The sequence below is a fragment of the Pyrus communis genome, chromosome 8 (genome assembly GCF_041283825.1).
Source record: "Pyrus communis isolate YQ-2024b chromosome 8, ASM4128382v1, whole genome shotgun sequence".
Classification (NCBI taxonomy): Eukaryota; Viridiplantae; Streptophyta; class Magnoliopsida; order Rosales; family Rosaceae; genus Pyrus; species Pyrus communis.
In genome coordinates, this window is record NC_142572.1 from 6,237,543 (window position 1) to 6,257,958 (window position 20,416).

The 20,416-nt window shown below is 35.4% G+C and overlaps 3 long non-coding RNA genes across 7 annotated transcripts; 1 reads left to right on the top strand and 2 right to left on the bottom strand.

Annotated features, from left to right (window-relative positions):
- Window positions 1-639: 639 nt before the first annotated feature.
- LOC148694662 (uncharacterized) lies at window positions 640-5,788 on the bottom strand. The gene is made up of 4 exons (XR_015965719.1): window positions 5,483-5,788; window positions 5,263-5,377; window positions 1,544-1,616; window positions 640-1,100 (listed from the first exon to the last, which is right to left on the bottom strand). It is a non-coding gene; the product is annotated as an uncharacterized LOC148694662 (long non-coding RNA).
- Window positions 2,434-4,988, bottom strand: LOC137743788 (uncharacterized). 5 transcript variants are annotated; one of them, XR_011069531.2, is made up of 8 exons: window positions 4,648-4,984; window positions 4,081-4,177; window positions 3,743-3,969; window positions 3,566-3,627; window positions 3,277-3,431; window positions 2,972-3,086; window positions 2,562-2,627; window positions 2,434-2,466 (listed from the first exon to the last, which is right to left on the bottom strand). It is a non-coding gene; the product is annotated as an uncharacterized LOC137743788 (long non-coding RNA). The 5 variants fall into 5 exon arrangements; XR_011069530.2 differs by having other exon boundaries at window positions 3,566-3,969; window positions 4,648-4,982; XR_015965080.1 differs by having other exon boundaries at window positions 2,439-2,466; window positions 2,992-3,086; window positions 3,566-3,969; window positions 4,648-4,983.
- Window positions 5,789-13,549: 7,761 nt separating the features above from the next.
- LOC148694663 (uncharacterized) lies at window positions 13,550-14,141 on the top strand. Its single transcript, XR_015965085.1, has 3 exons — window positions 13,550-13,758; window positions 13,845-13,966; window positions 14,077-14,141. It is a non-coding gene; the product is annotated as an uncharacterized LOC148694663 (long non-coding RNA).
- Window positions 14,142-20,416: the final 6,275 nt, after the last annotated feature.

Here is a 20,416-nt window from a genome sequence, read left to right on the forward strand (position 1 = left end):
AACCAAGAGTGCTATCTTTCTACCTATAGACTCGACTGTGCAAACATTGGTGTCCTATAGCATTCTTTTCTTGTAGTGGATATCTAATCAACTAAGTTAGGTTTTCATTCGGCTGATTCATTAGTCATGTTGGCTTTAGCCCTCATTCCCCTTGATGATCAACTTACTCTCTAGTCTAACATTTAATAATTGGATCCACTACTAGGTTGATTATATTTAATGGTGCGCAAAGTCCATATTGAAATTTTATTTTATATGAGAGTAGTTGTTTTCCAATGTTAAGTCCTAGAAACATATGTTAGGACTTACACAATAATTTGCCAAGAAGTAGACTTTCCCCATATTTATGATATTGTAAGAAGGTCTCTAACCTTGCCATACCTCAAACAATTATTCATTTGCAAGAGATGACATCACTACTAGAAATTTGGCTATAAGCCACCCTTTTCATTTAGTGGCTATTGTCAAGTGTTGCCACTCACATTGGTGGCAAACCTCTACGCCCACCAAGCACCCACTAAAATAGAGAGTGTGGCCTATGTAGAGGACTCTATTGTAACAATGACTACCAATATTTCATTGGTGCCTTTCCTGCAGTGCCACCCTTATTCACATCGGTGGTAAAATTGCAAAATAATATTAAAAAAAGAGGATGCCCTGTGTGGGCACCCAGATTTGAATAGGAATATTTCCTTTTTTTTTTTTTTTTTTTTGTGAGGAAACAAATTGTAAGATCTTTGATATAAGAATATACTACAAATTTGCATAACTGATCTTTAATACAATTTTGAACAAATGTTGGGACTCAAACTTTGAAAAGTGTTTGAAGACTCTGTTTCCAAAGAGCTTAATCATGTCATGCCAATCTCTCTTTGGCGATCAAACCATTGTCTCTCCAGGTGGGATGTTTGAGCTAGGTTTCTTCAAACCAGGTCAGCTTTCAAACTACTATATAGGTATATGGTACTCCAAGCAAGTAGTATCTAAGAGCAAGTAGTATCTGAGAGGACTGTTGTTTGGGCAGCAAATAGGGAAATACCAGTCAAAGGCAGCAGCAGCAAGAACAGATGATGATGATGATGCTGCGATGGGAGTTCAAACTAAACATCAAAAAATTAGAGAGAATTGAAGCAAAGAAATACTCAAAAAATTACATTCACATATCCCAAAACAATATAAAAAAAAAAAAAAGGAACATAAATCTGGAAGAAGATGAAAAAATCGATGCAAAACTCTGCTGCACTAAAAAAAATCAAAGGCAAGTCCTGATCGCCAAATTTCAAGCACAAAGAGCTGATCGCTAGAAAGAAATACAAAAACACATTGTTACTGAAGTTTTACTTGCAGCTCATTAGCATAGGACCATGCAGATGGCTCTAGATTTTTACACAAATCTGGAGGGCACCAAGACTACCAACCATATGCTTAAAGGAACTTTAATTTGTTTGCATAACTACCTGCTAACCAAATCTTGAGCATATTGATAAACCAGAAATTTAAACACGTAAGCGGCCAGATTGCAAGCACGAGACTAATTCCATACCTCAAACCGAAGGCGACGCGCTGTCTAGCAGTCCAAACCTTGATCCTTGATAAATTGAACTTCCTTCTTTGATCTAGCAATCCAAAAATAGATAAATTAGGCAGCATGTCATATCAATATAACACACCTATACGTACACACACATACCAAAACAGCCTACATTCAGATTTGCATCATTTCCTTGTTTCCAACTCTCCGGGGAATTTTCACAAACACCCAATAGGCAAGATTTGCTTCAATATAAAAGAAATCTGATTTAGTCAGTGATCTCAATTGCATGTATATCTGAACGACCATGCTTGTTAGTCAGTCATGTTATAGGATGTATTTAACACTTACCAAGCGATTCTAAAACAACATCCTACATACATATTATGTTGTCAAACTATGAATCAAGACAAAACTTTCCTACTTTGGTAATGTAATCTCCTAGTCTAGTTACGATTTGGTTCCTGTATTTTGACTTGAAAACAATTTTGGTCCCTTAGAAGTTGCCAATGGCTCCCGAATTGTAACTGGAAAAAAACTCAACACAGCTATGAAAAATTAAAACTCGAGGCACCAAAGCGTGAAAAAAAAGAAACCAACATAGTTAAATTTACCCTTTTATATCATACATACCATTAAAAATTTGTTTAGAGATAAAAATGGTAGTCATAGTAAAGAATCCAACTTGACCAAAGAAAGTGGATTTCCTCACTTTCTAGTGCTAACTAGCAAGCTTGCCCGCGCGGTGCTGCGTGTTTTGAAACTGTATAAAACATGTAGAAAGAGGCAAAAAGGTAGGTGTTATTCATTTGATCTCACAAATACTGATATTATTGCAACACATTCCAACTGGAATTTAAAAAAAAAAACATAAACCTTTACTTTCTATGAACTATCACCAGAATTCTTCAGATATTTTCCTGATAGGCTTCCACCTAAAAAGGTAAAAGCAGAACATCAAAAATCATGCAAGCGTCCCTGTAGAACCTTTCCAACCTGATGAAAAATAAGGGAAGAGATCAAGACTGACCTGCTCAGCTAAAAACTTGATTTCAACAAAATCTATTAATTGCACATCTTTGTTCTTCTCAGCAACCTGTTAGTCGTAAATTCAAGGATGAACATAGTATAGTAAGACTGTTAATTCACAACACGAACCAATTGATGGTACAAAATATAATCACCTAAGCCTAATCATCTTATATTAAAAAGACATCATACAATAACAATGAATGTTTTACAGTGTGCAAGTGAAGCAGCTTTCATTTGCTAATTTCTTAAGTCATAATGCAAGCTCGATTGCTGGATAAAAAAAAATAGGGACCAAGAAGACATCAAATCCAATGCAGACAGCAGATAAAATTGAACCCAAAAGGCAAAAGCCTTCTCTAACAAATAGATACATATAAAGAGTCATTTGGGATATAGATATTGGTGGACCTGGAAGAATAGAGACGCACTGAGTAGGAGAGAACAAAGAGAGATAGTGGAATTTTGGAGGAATACCGGATGACGATGAACTGTGTAGCCATAGCTGTTGGTGGCAGTGATTCCGCTGCGAGAGACAGTTCGAAAAAAGGTAATCAATAAATCTTACAGAACTGTAATAATTCAGTCATGAGCTTCAAATCATTGACATTTCAATTATAAGGATTCATAATTTAAATTTTAAGATAGTATTAACGGTTTACAAAATTAGAAAGGTTCAAAGCCATTAACAATTATGTAACTCAGACTCTTCATACCTAGACTTTGCTCACTACAATCTCTATTTTAATCTTAGCGGCAAAGTTTTCTTCATATCTCATTACTTCACTCTTCTTTCTTCTTCGTTACCAAAATCATTTTCTTCATGTACTATCTGATCTATTCAGATTCTCCTCAGACAACAAATTGATAGCTGGGAAGAAAAAAGAAAACATGCATCAATAAAATTTCGAATTTTTAACCACCTCTAATTTATAATTAATCTAAGTAAATACACAGCAACCACAACAATAAGAACTTTCAAATAGAAAAGTATCTATTAACTACCATGCAGAGGATCTTCCTAGATCCAACTTCCCACAGCCCTATGTCCCCCACATTGGTACCAACTGAAGCATATACAGAGAACAATCAACAGTCAATTATGAGCAGCAAGCATCTAGGGAAAAACTGTAGAGCCAAAGGTATACAAATAAATATAAGTAGCTACTTAAAAAATACAACCCAAGAAGTAGAGTCTGCTGTGAAGGATGAAAATCCATGCTCATGGGAATTGAGCCCTGATTCAAAGTCCGTGTGACATTCTTAGGCAAGTCATCAGGTGCATTCAAAGCTTGCCCTGGACATGTTACTGGCCACATGTTAACAGGGAGATTAATCCTAATCCCTGATTTCTTGGTATTCCTGTACAAACTGATTATGGCCTGATTTTTTTAAAATCATTCCATAAGCTGCAACCACAACACAACCACAGCAATAAGAACTTTCATGAGCTGAATCTAAGCTTGCAAAAAGCATTCCATGAGCTGCAAAACGCAAATGCAACTGACTACTATGCATACCTTTGAATTTTTCAGATGCTTCTTCGGATATAGTTCATTGGAATCCAGTGTAGGTGGTGGTGCTAAAAGCATACATGTTCTTTGCTTCTTCCAATTTCTACATAAACACAAATCAACATATTAATCTCCCAATTACAATACGTAGCATGAAATAACAAAAACAACCAATATAATCTAGTGCATTAAATGCTTTGCCCTCCCTCATTTTATACATCGTGGGAAAATATCAAACCCAAACAGAAGTCCTCTGAAACTCCGATTTCAATATAATCAAACACAAACAAAATACCAACTCAACTCTGATTATAAAAAAACTAAACTAAACTATAAATTGAAACTTTCAATAGAACAATCCCAGAATTTTAAATTACTTACCTTGAGAACAAAGGGTTTTGCAACCTACAAACAAACATCCAAAATTTGAAACACCTACGAACCCAAAATCACAAAAACACCAAAACTGAAACACGGAATCACATTTTCTCATCTACCGAGCAAAAAATTACGAATCCAAAACTAAAATATAAAAAAAAATCCCAAAAACTTAGTGCTGCATGAAGTCCGTACCTTGGATTTTGAGGAAAGGAATATGGGTTTCGACAGATCGGCAACGTTTGAGAGCGAGAGAGACTGAACGCTTGAGAGTGAGAGATGCGAGTTTGAGAACGGCGGAAGCAGAAATTTGAGAAAGAGAGAGGGAACGGATGAAAAAACCATGAAGATGCACTGGAAGTGGAAGGTCCAGCGATATGATGAACGGACGCAGGACTGGAGAGTTCCAGAGGCATCCACAAAGCGGAATCGAAATCGTCAATCGTGTTGCAGAGCACAGTTTTTCCTTTTTGGATTTCGTTTCTGAGGGAGTCGAGAGACTTCTATTGGCAATCCAGGGTCAAAACCGTCATTTTACTGTGTAATTGACAAAAACAGTAAGACTTAAAGAACAACTGAAGGGCAAAATTGGAACAACACTGGTCATCCACAGTACCAACCCTACGGGTTTTAGTATATATGATATATTTACCGTGCTTGAGACTACAAAAGCTTTATAAAAGCAGTTGCTTCTTTTTTAATTTGTCCATCAAAAATATTGCAACTGCAGATCCTGGGAATTTAAAAAAAAATTCCAAGCAAGAGATAAAATGTGATAGTTGTGGTTAAGGAGAAAATCACCATGTTCACCTTAATTTTTTTAGAAGAACCCTCTTCAACTTAGTTTCACCCACAACCTTCCAAGGCTTCCATTCTTCTCGGCCCAGGTTGGAAACAACCTTGATTCACCTTCCTTGTCCCCAATCTTCAACATGCATACAGAAAATGGAATTAAAATTTGAAATCTAGAATTGATCCAAAAAAAATCACTTACACTAGGGAACACCCATGAGGAGAGGATCATTTTTACCTCTTGGTTGAGGTCCAATTCAGGCAGACTTTGCTGGAAATTGGCCGGAATACCTATGGTCACCGTTTCTTAGATCTGAAATTGAGAAAATTCGGCTACAAATTAGGAGAAACTAACTTGAGGGTTGGAAAGAGGAAGGGAAGAGGATTCTGAAGGTATAGTTTGACGCTCGTTGGTGACGGGAGGACGGAGCCACTGCTGCATGAAAGAGAAGAGTATACGGGAGGGAGGAGAGAGAGAATGAAAGGGGAAGCGAGCGGAGGGAATGAAGGGGAGGAGTTGGACTTTTGTGAAGGGGAGAGAGGTTTAATGGTTTTTTTTTTTATTTGTTTTATTGGTGTTCAATAAATTGTATTGGTGCCCCGTTAATCACAAATGCACAAAAAAGTATTTTTAAGAAATAAAGTTAGTTAACAGACACCAATATTGGTGGCTGATTTTTTTAGGCCACTGATATCAGTGACATCTCACTGTAAAGCCACCAAATAATAGTAAGAGTAGCAACTTTATATCTATGACCACCAATTGCAAAGAGTGGGCAAAAAATGGTGTGTAATGGGCATAATTCTAGTAGTGCATCTTGCGAATTATATTTCCATTCTTCTTAATAGATCTCATATCTCAAAGATAGCTAAGCTACCCCCACAATTCTTCCATAATTGTGATTCATTTTTAATGTTAACCTTAAATTGATCATAATTTGTAGTTTAATAAGTAGGAATTGATTAAGAAACAGAGTCTTATCTATCTTCTTAGGACTTAATGCCTCACTACTCAGTTCTATAGCTAGGCAAATCACTTATTGGCTTGGGTTCTTTAGCCTACTTTCAAATTGTCACAGATCTAGAACCCTCACAAAGGGAATGTCATCCCCTTTTGAGTTTAGGCTTTACCACGACCGTACACATCTCCATCGGTTAAAACTTATCTTATTTGGCGCCAAAAATTTACTCGACGAATCTTTTCATTACCTACGAACTATGTTCGTTGTATAAGAACTTTCAGTCAACCCAGGTTGCTGACTTGTTTTGCCCTACCACTTGCAAAGTCCATCGTGTAAGTTAGATTTAGCTGACGAGATTTGTTCCGTTGCTTAAAAATTTGTAAGAAAAGCTCAAATTTCTGGTAGTGCTTGATTTTATATGATTTCAAGAATTTTTGAGAAGTTGCAATGTTTCATAATAAAAGGAGAAATTTCATAGGCATGGGATCAACCCTGATACACTACTACAAAAGGGCCTTATAGTGTTAGTAGGTAGCATTGGTTTAATATAATATAGCGGCGGACAAGACAGTTGCGACACTAACAGAACATGACGTCAGATTTACTGTCGCTTATAAGCGTCATAAAATGTTTATGTCGCTTTTAAACCGACGTAAACATTTAATGTCGCTTATAACTGACATATATTTTAATAATTTTTAAATACTTGTGTCGCTTTAAACAAAATAGTGTTGCTTTTAAGCAACATAAAGAATGGGTGTCACTTTTAAGCGACACAAAGTATTGTTCTTAAATATTTTAAAGCCTGCTTCGATTTTGAGCGACATAGATTTTAGTTTTTTTAAATATTTTGAAAACCGGTGTCGGTTGTAAGCAACAGATTGATGGTCTTTATATACTCTCCCCGGTGTTTTCTTCTTCCTCTCTTGCATTGGTAGATATAGAAAAGTCTAATGATGGATTGGCTGCACGTGCAGATCTTGAATTCTTGAACATAAGACGTAGTCAACACCCACGTAGAGAAGGAAATAGAACATTTTGACCTCCAACATTGTTCATGTTGAACAGAGAAGAAAAAACTACGTTTTGCAAAGTGTTGTCTACTATTCGGGTCCTCGATGGATATTCATCAAATTTGTCACGATGTGTACACGTGAATGAATGAAAAATACATGGGTTGAAAAGTCACGATTGCCATGTTTTAATGCAGTAGTTACTCCCGCTTGCAATACGCCTGGTTTTGCCAAAAGCTGTTACTATGGTATTATTAGAGTTGAGTGCAATTTTCAGATAATTGTTTAGTAAGAAGGAGTCTGAGGAAGGATTTAAGCAACTGAATTCAAGAATTGCCTTGACATTATGTCAACTTGAAAAAATATTCCCTCCTGCATTTTTTGATATAATGGTGCACCTCCCAGTTCACTTAGCAGATGAAGCAGATGAAGCAGCTCTTGCAAGGCCTATTCAATATAGATGGATGTATCCAATTGAACGGTAATGAATAAATTTTTATAAATTTTTTACAATTATAGTAACTTTAATTAATAATTATAATGATTTGTATTTTGTTTTATAATTGTAGGTATTTGCAAACACTGAAGCACTATGTTCGTAATAAGGGTCATCCTGAAGGTTCTATTGCTGAAGCATATTTGGTGGATGAGTGCTTGTCTTTCTGTTCCATGTATCTTAGAGACGTTGAGTCTTGTCGTACATGTAGAGGCCGAAATGAAGATGGTATTGGACGTGGAGTATCTGGTGGGTTATCAATTTTTGACTCAAAATGTTGTTATATGGGTTCAGGAGAAAATGTGGAGCTCGATCTAAATGTTCTTGATTAGTGCCATAAATACATTCTAAATAATTGTGATGAAGGTAGCCCATTTCGAAGGTAAGAACGTTTAATCATACATCTTAATGTTTTATTGGTTTTTTTTAACTTTGAAAAATTAATTATCTAAATTTGGACATAATTGTCTAGGCAACATGAGGAATTCTTGAAAACTAAACATTGTCGAGAAAGGTTAACTATGCGACAAATTAAGGAGCTAAGTAAGAAAGAATTTCCAGAATGGTTCAAGCAACATGCGAGTTAATATAACAATCACCAGAGCCGACCCAGGCCCAATGTGGGCAAGGCGACTGTCTACGGCCCAACATAATTGAGGGCACCAAAATTATTAGGGTGATTATTTGTATATGTTTTCATAAGCGTGTAAATGTATAAAATTTGGTTCAATGACAAAGAAGTTTAACTATAATTGGTGGTTTTGTTGTTTGAAATTAATGAGGAGGTCTTGGGTTCAAAAAACCTTGTGTGCTTATTTGTTTTTCAATTTTTACAAATTTCGCATAAGAGTATAAATATATAAAATTTGGCTAAATGATCAAGAAGTTTAATTAGAATCAATGGTTTTTGTTGTTTAAAATTAACGAGAGGTCCTAAGTTCGAAATGCTAAGTGCATGTTTATTCTTTTCAATTTTTACGAATTTTTGTTTGGTAGTTAATTTATTTTTAATTAATAGCTAGTAGTTATGTGGGTTGTTATTTTTAAACATTTGTTCATAATCTTCCACAAAGAGTAATGCGTTGACCACATTTTTAGACCAAATTTGCAAATCATATAGTGTTATCAAAAAGTTTTATTTAGTACCAATTTATTACTTATACATATCAATTAAAGACTCAAAAATATCATTATTTGTTTAGTCCCATATTGACAAGGCTAGTAAATAAGAAAAAACACCTCACGATTTATACAAAAACACTTTTAAAGTTCAAATGGAAAACAAAACTCATATCTATCTACTTGTAAACCCAGAGGTTTTTTGTTCCTTCTCACGATACAAAATAAACTAGTTTTTCCTTGTTTCTAAATTTAAGTTTGAAGTGTTTTTCTAAGTATAATTTTATCGATGTCTTACGTGTGAAAACAAATAATTTTCTTATATAAAGTGAAGGCACATTTTTTGACGTTGCCCCGAGCCTCAAAAATCTCTAGACCGGCCTTGACAATCACATTATTTATTTATTGTCTTGCATTTTAATTATAACATGTTTATAGTTATTTTGTCAATTTTTATCTTCATACTTATTACAAATGAATTCAAGATGTCATGCTAATGACACGTTGATATCTCAAGACTTGCATTGGCTAGCTAATTATCCAAGTAGGATTGTGAGTAGATATAAAAGTCACATTGTTCATGGTTTTAGATTTCGTATAAAATTTGTGGATGATAAGCATAAAAATCAAAATTGTGGTGTCTTTGTACCTGCAAATGTTCCTGGAGCACTTGGGCAAGTGAATTGTTATGGCAGAGTTGTAGATATGTTCGAAGTTAAATATTGTGGTCGTACTGAGGCAGGAGATAGGGGTTGAGCTGTGATGTTATTTAAGTACGAATGGGTTAATAGTGAAAGTCCATGAGGAACGAAGACCGATCAATATGGATTTACTATGGTGAATTTCAATCAATTGGGATTTAAAGATGATCCTTTCATATTAGCATTACAAGCATTACAAGAATTTTACGTGGAGGACACAATTGAAAAAGATTGGCACGTAGTTGTTCGAACCCAGTCGAGGGATTTGTTTGACGTATTGGAGGATAATGATGCAATTGATGATTATGCCATACCTAACTTGGATGATCGAATTCTTGATAATGAAAATTTCCATACAAGGGTTGGCGTGAAAGAGACTCCTTTTCTTGAATCATTATCGTTGCCTACCGAGCTCGTTAATCAAGTCAATGTTGACAACGAGCTAACAGATGATGACAGGGAATAAGTATATTAATTATTTTATGTATTAATTAGACCATGTTTCAATTAGTGTGTGATGATATCTTATCATAAACTTATATTTCTGTTTTTTATTAAGTATTATTTATAAGTTAAATTTTATTTATTAAAATATTATATGAGATAACTCAGCAACTTATTTTTTTAACTTTGGGTTAAACGTTATTTATATATTTTTTTTTGGCTTGCTTCCTATCTCTTTTAGCCGACAGCATATGTCATCTATGTCAGTTTAATTCAAATATTGTGGGCGGGAATTTTCCCGGTTTTTTTGCACGAGGAAATGGATTGGAAAAGCTTTTTCAGTCATTTCAGAGTTGGCATCGATTTTCACCAATGCAACCTCTTATTAATTCGACGTAAAGCTTCCTTATTTCGATGCCACATAAATCTATCAGCCTAACATCGGTTTTAGCCGACGTAATGTGACCCTATTTCGACGCCACTAGCGTTTAGTCAAAAGTGTGTCAGGCTTTTCAGTAAAAACGTATGTCAGGCTAGGTGTAGCTAGTCCATGTTAGGTATAGTGTTGGTTTGAACCGACGCAAGGTCCAAATATTTCAACGCAAAGTCCAAAAATGTCAGTTTGTCAGAGATAGTGTCGGTTTGGACCGACGTAATGTGTTCATATTTCGACGCTAAAATTGTATCCATATTTGAGCCCCTTCTTTCCCATTACTTCCGTGCTTCCATTTCTCTCTTTCATTTCTCTCTCTCGTTTACTCCCTCCCCTTCTCCCATTTCGGCCTTACTCTTTCCCCCATTTCAGCCTTACTCTTTCCCCCATTTCAACCATATTCCTTTTCCTTCCACTAATTTTTGCTATGGATAATTCTAGTGAAGATCAACGTTCTGAGGAACTTCATTTGGAAGAGGAGTTCGAAGCTAGTTGTTTTTGAATTATTACTAATTTCAGTTTTTGTTTTCTGTTTAAACTAGTATTATGCTTAAACTGAAAATTTACATTTGTTTCCTGGTTTTTATTTTTTTATTTTTTATTTTTTGTAATAATAAGGAACATCTCAACGGAGGCATGGACCCTCAATTCCTAAATGGACGAAACATCTATGTTCGTTTGATTTGTCCTGAAAATGCATTAGTGATAATTCTAGTGCTTTTTCAAAACATGTAGCAGCGGAGGTTAAAGACAACAAAAATTTCCCGTTGGAAAGGGATTGGCATAAGATTAAGGAAGAAGATAAGGAAGTTTTGTGGAATAGAATAAAGGTATAGATATTTTTATTTTTCCTTGAGAATAGAAGAAAAAGTCAATGAAAGTAATAATAATTGATTAGCTTGATTTTTTTTTTTTTTTTTTTTTTTTTTATGGATGTAGGGAAATATTTTTTTTGAAGATGCAGATATAGTAAAAATGCCTATGATCCACCATATGATCCTGAAGTGAATCCTGCACAGTGGGCTGAATTGGTGGCATACTGGAATAGAGAAAAAACAAGGGTAATCGTTATATGATTTATTTCGTTATAACTTTAAATTTGCCTAATAAATTCCTGTTTTTTTTCAAGAGGTTGCTGAAAAAAATAAGATTAATCGGAAAATGAAAACAATGAACCATACTATTGGTACAAAATCTTTTGCAAGAGTACGGCAAGAATTTTTAAGGATTGTACATTTTAAAGAAATGTTATTAATTTTAAATAATATATAGTAATAAAATTTATTTTTAATATGAGGTTTGCTTAGAATTGTTTGTATGAAATTTTATTTTTCATAAAGCGGAAGAAGCATGGGAAAGAGGCAGATTCAGTAACCTTTTTCCTTGAATGTCATACACGAAGGGATAAAAGTTGGATTGACGAAACGTCGGAGTGTACAATGGTAATTGATTTTTTCATGTTAGTATTTTATTGTTATTAATTTTTATTATCTATAGCTTATTTTTCTATTTTACGATTGTTTGAATTTTTATTTTTAAAAATTGTAATGCAAGGCAACAATGGAGAGCAATTTACAAACTTTGATTGAGTCGGGCCAAGAGGATAATGAAGAACTTAGAACCTGTGTTTATGTTGATACAATGGGTCCTAAGAGTCATAATAGAGTCAGAGGATATGGTCATGGGGTGACTCTTGATATTTGGAATGTTGGATGTAGAATATTTGTATATTTTGGCACTATTTTTCTTGTTAATTATTTTTATTAATGTTTGTTTTGGCCAATACTTGAAATTTATTAATTTGGTTATACAATTTTTTTTAGTACCAATTAATTGAAATCTAATGCAGAATCTCATTTTTTTTTATTATTATTAACAAGGGTGGTGTCGGTTAAGACCGTTACTAGTTTGAATATTTAATTTATTTAACTGTTATCTGACGTCGGTTTAGGTATATTTTATTTATTTAATTTTATCACAATGTCGGTTAGAACGTCACTTTAAACCGATTTAATGTTCAAGTATACGCCGCTTTAAGCTGACGTAAATGTCAGTGTCGTTTTTAAACAATGTTGTGTAATGACGGATTAAGTGAACAAACCGACACTAAAGGCCTTTTGTGACGCTAGCATTAGTGTCGCTATTCCAATCCGACATTACATTATTTTATGTCGGATTTTTGCCAAATTTCCGACAAAAATTGGGTTTCTTGTCGGTTTTTGCTTCGCTGGTGATAGCCTATATTGTAGTAGGGATAACCAATGTCTTGCTTGTGATTTCTTTTTGGATAAAAAGGCAGCCATCTTCGCTGTCTTTTATGGTTCATTTAGAAGTGCTTCTGCTCATTAATATTTTTATTGAAAACACTTTAAAAACATAACATTGTCCCCAACAACTTTAGAGAAGTATTTTGGTTCATCTTGAAGTTTACTTATGATATTCCATATTTTTGTACTTATTTGCGGTTATCTAATGTGGAGGCGTGTTTCCTTAGGACGAGACAAAAAGAATTATAATTTATAACAATATGAAGTTTATTTCAGTACAAAATTAATCCCAAGTTGGGACTGCAACTTTTTATGAATAAAGCAATGTACAAATGTACTTATGTCATCAAATAATCACAATTTGAGGAGAGAAATTGGTCTGGGGATAAAAAAAAAAAAAATTAAAATATATAAATAAATGTAAAATCATCAAACAATCACAATACTGCATGTGACAGTGACATAGTCACATATGGTCCAAAAATCATCAAAACTATCGTATCATAATCAAACATAAAAGTAACGATGACCTTGTTTTGAAAAAAAAAGCCTAATTTATTGAGATTCAGAATAAAAAAATGATCCGTTATTGACAGCTTTGAACCCAGAATCAGAAGAAGGGCACTTTATAGCATTTAATGCATGTGTACGAGAGAAAAATGTTCCGTTATTTTTCTGTTTCTCCATTGGTGGCCTTGGGCTGTGTGCCACGTGGGGCCCACCCTCCATTCCTTCACCTCCCTCCCGTGTCCCTCCATTATTTCTGGGACCTCTCCTTGGCTGCCAGATTATCATTTCCCTTCACTCTCTTTTAGTTCTCTCATCCCCAACACTCATCCTTCTATCATACCACCATGTTTCAATGTAAATTCCAGAAGGCCGGGAAGCCAAGGCCAAACTCCGGTGAGTCCTCAGGCCACTACACCACCATGTTTCAATCTCTCTCCCCGTCTTATATTTTCTCCATTCCACTGTCGATGCACACCTGCACAGAAACATTGACCATTGGTCCATTGCACAACAACAGTAACGCACCTAACCTTGCTAACTCCGGCGATTTTACGGTTTTCCGACCAAGGGTAAGCCTCGGGAGCCATCAACCTCAAATCTTATTGTTTTTGGAACTTCTGATAAGGTCTTTAAACTTCAAAATGCAATTTGAAAGAGTTGATGCAGAAAAACATCTCGAGGAAAAGATCCCCAGATTTTGAGCGAGGAACCGTGGCCATCCGACCACTTTCAAGACGTTTTTCCAGCCAGCTCTGACTGTGTCTCAGCCCCGTTCTGGTATAGATCTATTCTATGTACTTTCTACTTCAAAATGGCTTTTGAATCATCAAGTTCGCTTAAGTATCGAACTAGAAATTAGCTCTTAAAGTTGGGATGAAATTCTCCAGATTTCCAGCAAGAACCCATGACCATTTGGCCACTTTTAGACCACTTTTCCAGCGAACTCCGATTATAACACAGCTGCAAATGGGTATAGACCTATTCCCTACACTTAGGTTCTTGTATCATTCATTTTGGTGGAGAATCGAGCTTGATATATACATAAATAAATATATATATATATATATCACTTAGGTTCTTGTATCATTCATTTTGGTGGAGAATCGAGCTTGATATATACATAAATATATATATATATATATATATATATATAAATGTTTAGTTTCCATACATACATCTAGCAATGAATTTTTCTATATGACTACTGTAATTAAATTAATGTTTATAGTAAATGGCGTAACGATGAGAATTAGTAAATCTTTCTAAATCTTACAGAAAGTTTTAGCTAAATTTACGGCTATGAATACTGATATATTGACTAGAATTATCGAATTACTATGGCATGACTATGTTTATGTTATTTGCTCATCGTTTGCTACACCGGTGTTAGTACTCGCCCGAGCTAGGCCTAGTCTTTCACATGTAAGTACACATCGCACTGTACGCTCACTTTGGATCCATTGTAGGTGCTAGTCTTGTCCTAGATTGCTATAGACAATTAGGACTCGTATGTGTTGCGCATAGCGTCAGCCTTCATGTGATTGTAGTACTAAAGCATATATCATTGTTACACCCAGTTCTGTTCATGTAAGAATATCTCTACATGAACTCGTGTGTCAGCATGTGTCGATGAACGTTTGCTATGATATGATTGCTTATGCAAGATTATGTGATTACGGATATCATATGTTATTTATGAAATATTATGCCATATTGAATTCTCGAGATCTTGTAGGCTACAGTAAATATTCTCTTACTATACGTAGTATGTATATTTTGGAAAATATACTTGTTTTACGCGAAGGGTTATTATGTTTTCGAAAAGGTTTTTACAACGCTTTATTTTCAGGCCTACTCACCCTTGTTTTTCGCCATTCTAGGTTTTAGCAGCTGAACTTTCGTATCGACGAGGATTCTTGGCAAATATCAGTATAGGTGGGCTACCTTCAATGCATAATTCTCATCCTGCTTTACTGTACTTTACTTATACTCTGACATCACGTGTGAAAATGTTCATTCCCGCTCACTCTTGTATTTAGGAACTTTTAGGTTTAAATTTATTCACATTTTCCACATCACTACACTTTATGGCTTATTCACCCTCCTGTTGTCAGCCATCATAGCTCGATTTGGAGTCCAAGTGGGCATTCCGGGTTAAGGCATGTCTCACTAAATTTTATTACGTCCATTATTAGAAATAATTTGTAAATATTTAAGTCCATTTGCACGAATCGAGATTGTGAGGTTGGAACCTAGCTAGTAGACTTATATAAGTTACACTAAAATCAAAATAATTTGTAACTATTTATTTTTAATAAAATCTATATTAGCTACCTTCTTTATAGAGAACTCCGAACAAAAACGGGAAAGTATTTCTCTCCATCCTCCTACCTGACTCCTCCCCTAACCCCCAAAAGCCAGCTGCTTAGAACCGTCATTTTCCACCATTGGCAACAAGCTACAAACAAAAATGTGAAAAACAAGGTTTTCCCGACCTTCCTACATGACTCCCACCCCAACATTTAACCCTTGAGATCCAACTGCTTAGAATCATCTTCTTCCACCATCGACATCGAGCTACAACAAAAAAAAAAAAAAAAAAAAAAAAACAATGCATTCTCCTTGTTCCAACATGACTTCCACTGTAACTTCATCGCCAGAAATAGAGCTTATTACTATCATTTCAATCAGTGACAACCCAAACAACACCGGAAACAACACTGCAATTTGTGACAACCAAACAACAGTGACAGCAGTTGCAATGACCTAAACAATAATGACGGCAACAGGAACAACCTAAACAACAATGGCAGTGACGACAACAACTTGAACAACAATGGCAGCAGCGCCAACAACCTGAACAACAACGGAAGTTGCGGCAACATCCTGAACAACAATGGGGTCGGCGACAACAACGAAAAAAACAATAGCGGCGGTAGCAACAACCTGAACAACAATGGCAGCGACAATAACCAGAACAATAATAACAACAACACTAACAACAACGGCAACGTTGGCCGCAACCATTTCTCCCTCGAACCTTTCCTTTAAAGCACTGGAAATCAACGTCTTTCTTGCAGTGGTTGCCTTGATGTGGATTATTACACTCAACCCGGACATATTCGTCAAGGCAGTTGGACACTGTTACTATTTTCTGGATTACGCAATGCAGGTTGAGGATTTGGTACCTCCGTTTGTGTGAAACCCTTTGTTGGAAAACTCTCATCCTAAGTTGAGGTGGTTTGATTCAGGGAAGAACCCCAACAAAAAGTGGATTACAAGGATCATCAATGACGTGGAGTGCAAGTGCAAATCAAGTTATTTCTACACATTCATGGCTTTCCGCAACGTGTCCATGTTAATCATATGGTGGGGATTGTTGATCATGACTTATGAACTCCCACAAGTTACCTCTTATGTGTGGGCTACACTCTAGATTGTATAGGTGGCATATTGTCTGTCCACATGGAGGTTGTACCCTGGAGAGCAAAGTTTGTGGAGGCGGCTTCAAATTGGCTACACAAACTTTGAAGCCACCTCCACAAACTTTGCTCTCCGGTGTACAACCTCCTTGTGGACAGACAATATGCCACCCATACAACCCAGAATATAGCCCACACAGGGGAGGTAACCTGTGCGAGTTCATAAGTCATGATCAACAATCCCCACTATATGATCAACGTGAACACGTTGTAGAAAGCCATGAATGTATAGAAATAACTTGATTTGCACTCGCACTCCTCATCCTTGATGATCCTTGTAATCCAATTTTTGTTGGGGTTCTTCCTCGAATCAAACCACCTCAACTTCGGACAAGAATTTTCCAACGACGAGTTTCGCATGGACGAAGGTACCAAATCCTCAACCTGCATTACGCAATCCGAAAAACAGTAATAGTGTCCAACTTCGTGTCCGATCGCCTTGACAAATATGTCTGGGTTGAGTGTAATAATCCACATCAAGGCAACCATTGCAAGAAAGACATTGATTTCCAGTGCTTTAAGGGGAAAGTTTCATGGGAGAAATGGTTCCGACCAACGTTGCCGTTGTTGTTAGCATCGTTGTTATTGTTGTTCGGGTTGTTGTCGCTGCCATTGTTGTTCAGGTTGCTACCGCCGCCCCCATTGTTTTTGAGGTTGTTGTCGCCGCCCCTATTATTGTTCAGGATGTTGTCGTGACTACCATTTTTGTTTAGGTTGTTGACGCTGCTGCCATTATTGTTCAGGTTGTTGTCGTCGCCATTATGCATTGTTTTCTCTTTTTTTTTTGTAGCTTGGTGTTGGTGGTGGAAGATGACGATTCGAAGCGGCTGGATTTCAAGGGTTAAATGTTGGGGTGTGAGTCATGTAGGAAGGCGGGAAAACCTTTTTTTTCTCATTTTTGTTTGTAGCTTGTTGCCAATGGTGGAAGATAACGGTTCTATGCAGTTGGATCTTGGGGTTGGGGGAGGAGTCAAGTAGGAGGATGGAGAGAAATACTTTCCTGTTTTTGTTCGGAGGATAGCTAATATAGCTAATAATGCAGTTGGATCTTAAGTAAATGTCATATCTCAAAGATAGCTAAGTTACCCCCACAATTCTTCCATAATTGTGGTTGATTTTTAACATTATCCTTAAATTGATCATAATTTGTAGTTTAATAAGTAGGAATTGATTAAGAAACAGAGTCTTATCTATCTTCTTAGGCCTTAATATCTCACTACTCAGTTCTATAGGCAAAGCACTTCTTGGCTTTCATTCTTTAGCCTACGTTCAAATTGTCACGGATCTAGAACCCTCACAAAGGGAATGTCAACCCCTTTTGAGTTTAGGCTTTACCACGGCGGCACAAATCTCCATCGGTTAAAACTTTTCTTATTTGGCACCAAAAATTTACGCGACGAATCTGTTCATTACCCACGAACTATGTTCGTCGTATAAGAACTTTCAATCAACCCAGGTTGCTGACTTATTTTGCCCTACCACCTGCAAAGTCCATCGCGTAAGTTAGATTTAGCCAACGAGATTTGTTCCGTTGCTTAAAAATTCGTAAAAAAAAGCTCAAATTTCTCGTAATGCTTGATTTTATATGATTTCAAGAATTTTTGAGAAGTTGCAATGTTTCATAATAAAAGGAGAAATTTCAAAGGCATGGGATCAACCCTGATAACACAATGTCTTGCTTTTGGTTTCTTTTTGGATAAAAAGGCAGCCATCTTCGTTGTCTTGTATGGTTCATTTATAAGTGCTTCTACTCATTAGTATTTTTATTGAAAGCACTTTAAAAACAAAACATTGTACCCAATAACTTTAGAGAAGTATTTTAGTTCATCTTAAAGTTAACTTATGATATTCCATATTTTTGTACTTACTTGCAGTTATCTTATGTGGAGGCGTGTTTCCTTAGGACGAGACAAAAAAGAATTATAATTTATAACAATGTGAAGTTTATTTCAGTACAAAATTAGTCCCAAGTTGGGACTGCAACTTTTTATGACTTGAAAGAGCTTATTCCATTATAGAGTATTACTTTAGAGATGTTTTACTGTATCTCTTTTGTTACAGTAATAAATAATAAAGTAATTATCTCCTTAATTTAGCTATGGCAGTATAGCTTTGTTACATGAATAAATAATAAAGTAATTATCTCCTTAATTTAGCTACGGCAGTATAGCTCCTCTGCACACAGAAATTCAAATCCTTTATCCAGAGTTTAGAACTTTATGCATTAAGCTATGAACAGAAAATATGAAGAATTTGAGCGGACAATATATGCCTGATTATTTTTTCTGTCTGCCAACAAGTTATAATTCCTTTTTTATTATCTGAAGGGGAGAAATTCATGAATACTGCAAGACTAAAGGACTTGCTGTAAACTATATATGCAAAATCACTAGAGTATCAAAAACAGAGTTAATTAGTGGTTTCTGGAAGAAACATGAATGAACTGCATTTTTTTCAATCTGCTGTTTGGTTTCTAAATCAACATGCATTGATGATCGGGTTGGTGAAGGTAATTTGGTCCATCTAAACCCGCATAATTATCTCAAATGATTGGTCCAGACTCGGGTGTGAACCAGGGCTAAGGGTTAGTACAATAGTTATGACCCTTGAAGGATAGGGAACAAAAAAAAAAAAAAAAATCATTGTACATTACCTGAGGATCAAGTTAGGGTTAGAGAGTTAACTTGGACTTTACCTGTTGCAAAAGGAAATGTAATATTAAAGTTATTATTCTTGCTAAAAGGTTCCTAATACTGATTGATTAAGGAGATATTGACATATTCAGTTACCTAGCTATTAGGTCTCAAGGATTAGCTAAGCCTATTAATTAGGTTAGCATGCCTATATAAGTGAAGGTCCCTGCCTTTGCTGATACACACAATATTCATAAACTCTCCCTACAGTTTGATTTCTAAGGATTAGTACAAAGTAGACTCTTTGCATACCAAGCTTTTGTCCATGGCGTCTTCGGGTGAGTTATTTACTTGTGTTTTAATCTATATAGGCTAATAAAGTTTTACAATTATAACATGAAGAAAGTAAATTTTTTTTTGCTTATTTCTTAATAGTTATGTTCACTACTTATGTGCATCAACTCAAAACACAACAAATTAGCAAACCATGCAGTTAGAATTGAGATGGATCAATGATATTGTCACATGATTATTTACGGGATGGACTCTAGTTTTCTCCATAAACACAACCCTAATTTCCCTTTAATTTTGCATTTTTATTGCCATCTATGGATCTTGCATCTAGAAAATAATAAATACGCACATTTTTTCATGATCAAACACAAGCTTGTTAATTTGTCATTCTCATATGATTTATATTATCCGACAATCAAAATAAATAGAGAATATATGAGAAGTTGAAAATGACGTGTGAAAATCATCTTTCTTACATCTAATAATCACCAAAAATGTGGTTGTTATCAGAAAAATGATTAAAAAAAAAAAAACATTTTATTTCTGATTTATACAGAATGCGTGTTCCCAAGCTAGTATTCCATCAACATTTCATCTTTTAATTGCAAATCGTTCATGAATAAAGCAGTGTACAAATGTAATTATGCCATCAAATAATCACAATTTGAGGAGAGAAATTGGTCTGGGGACAAAAAAAAATAAAAATATATAAATAAATGTAAAATCATCAAACAATCACAATACTGCATGTGACAGTGACATAGTCACATATGGTCCAAAAATCATCAAAACTACCATATTATAATCAAATATAAAAA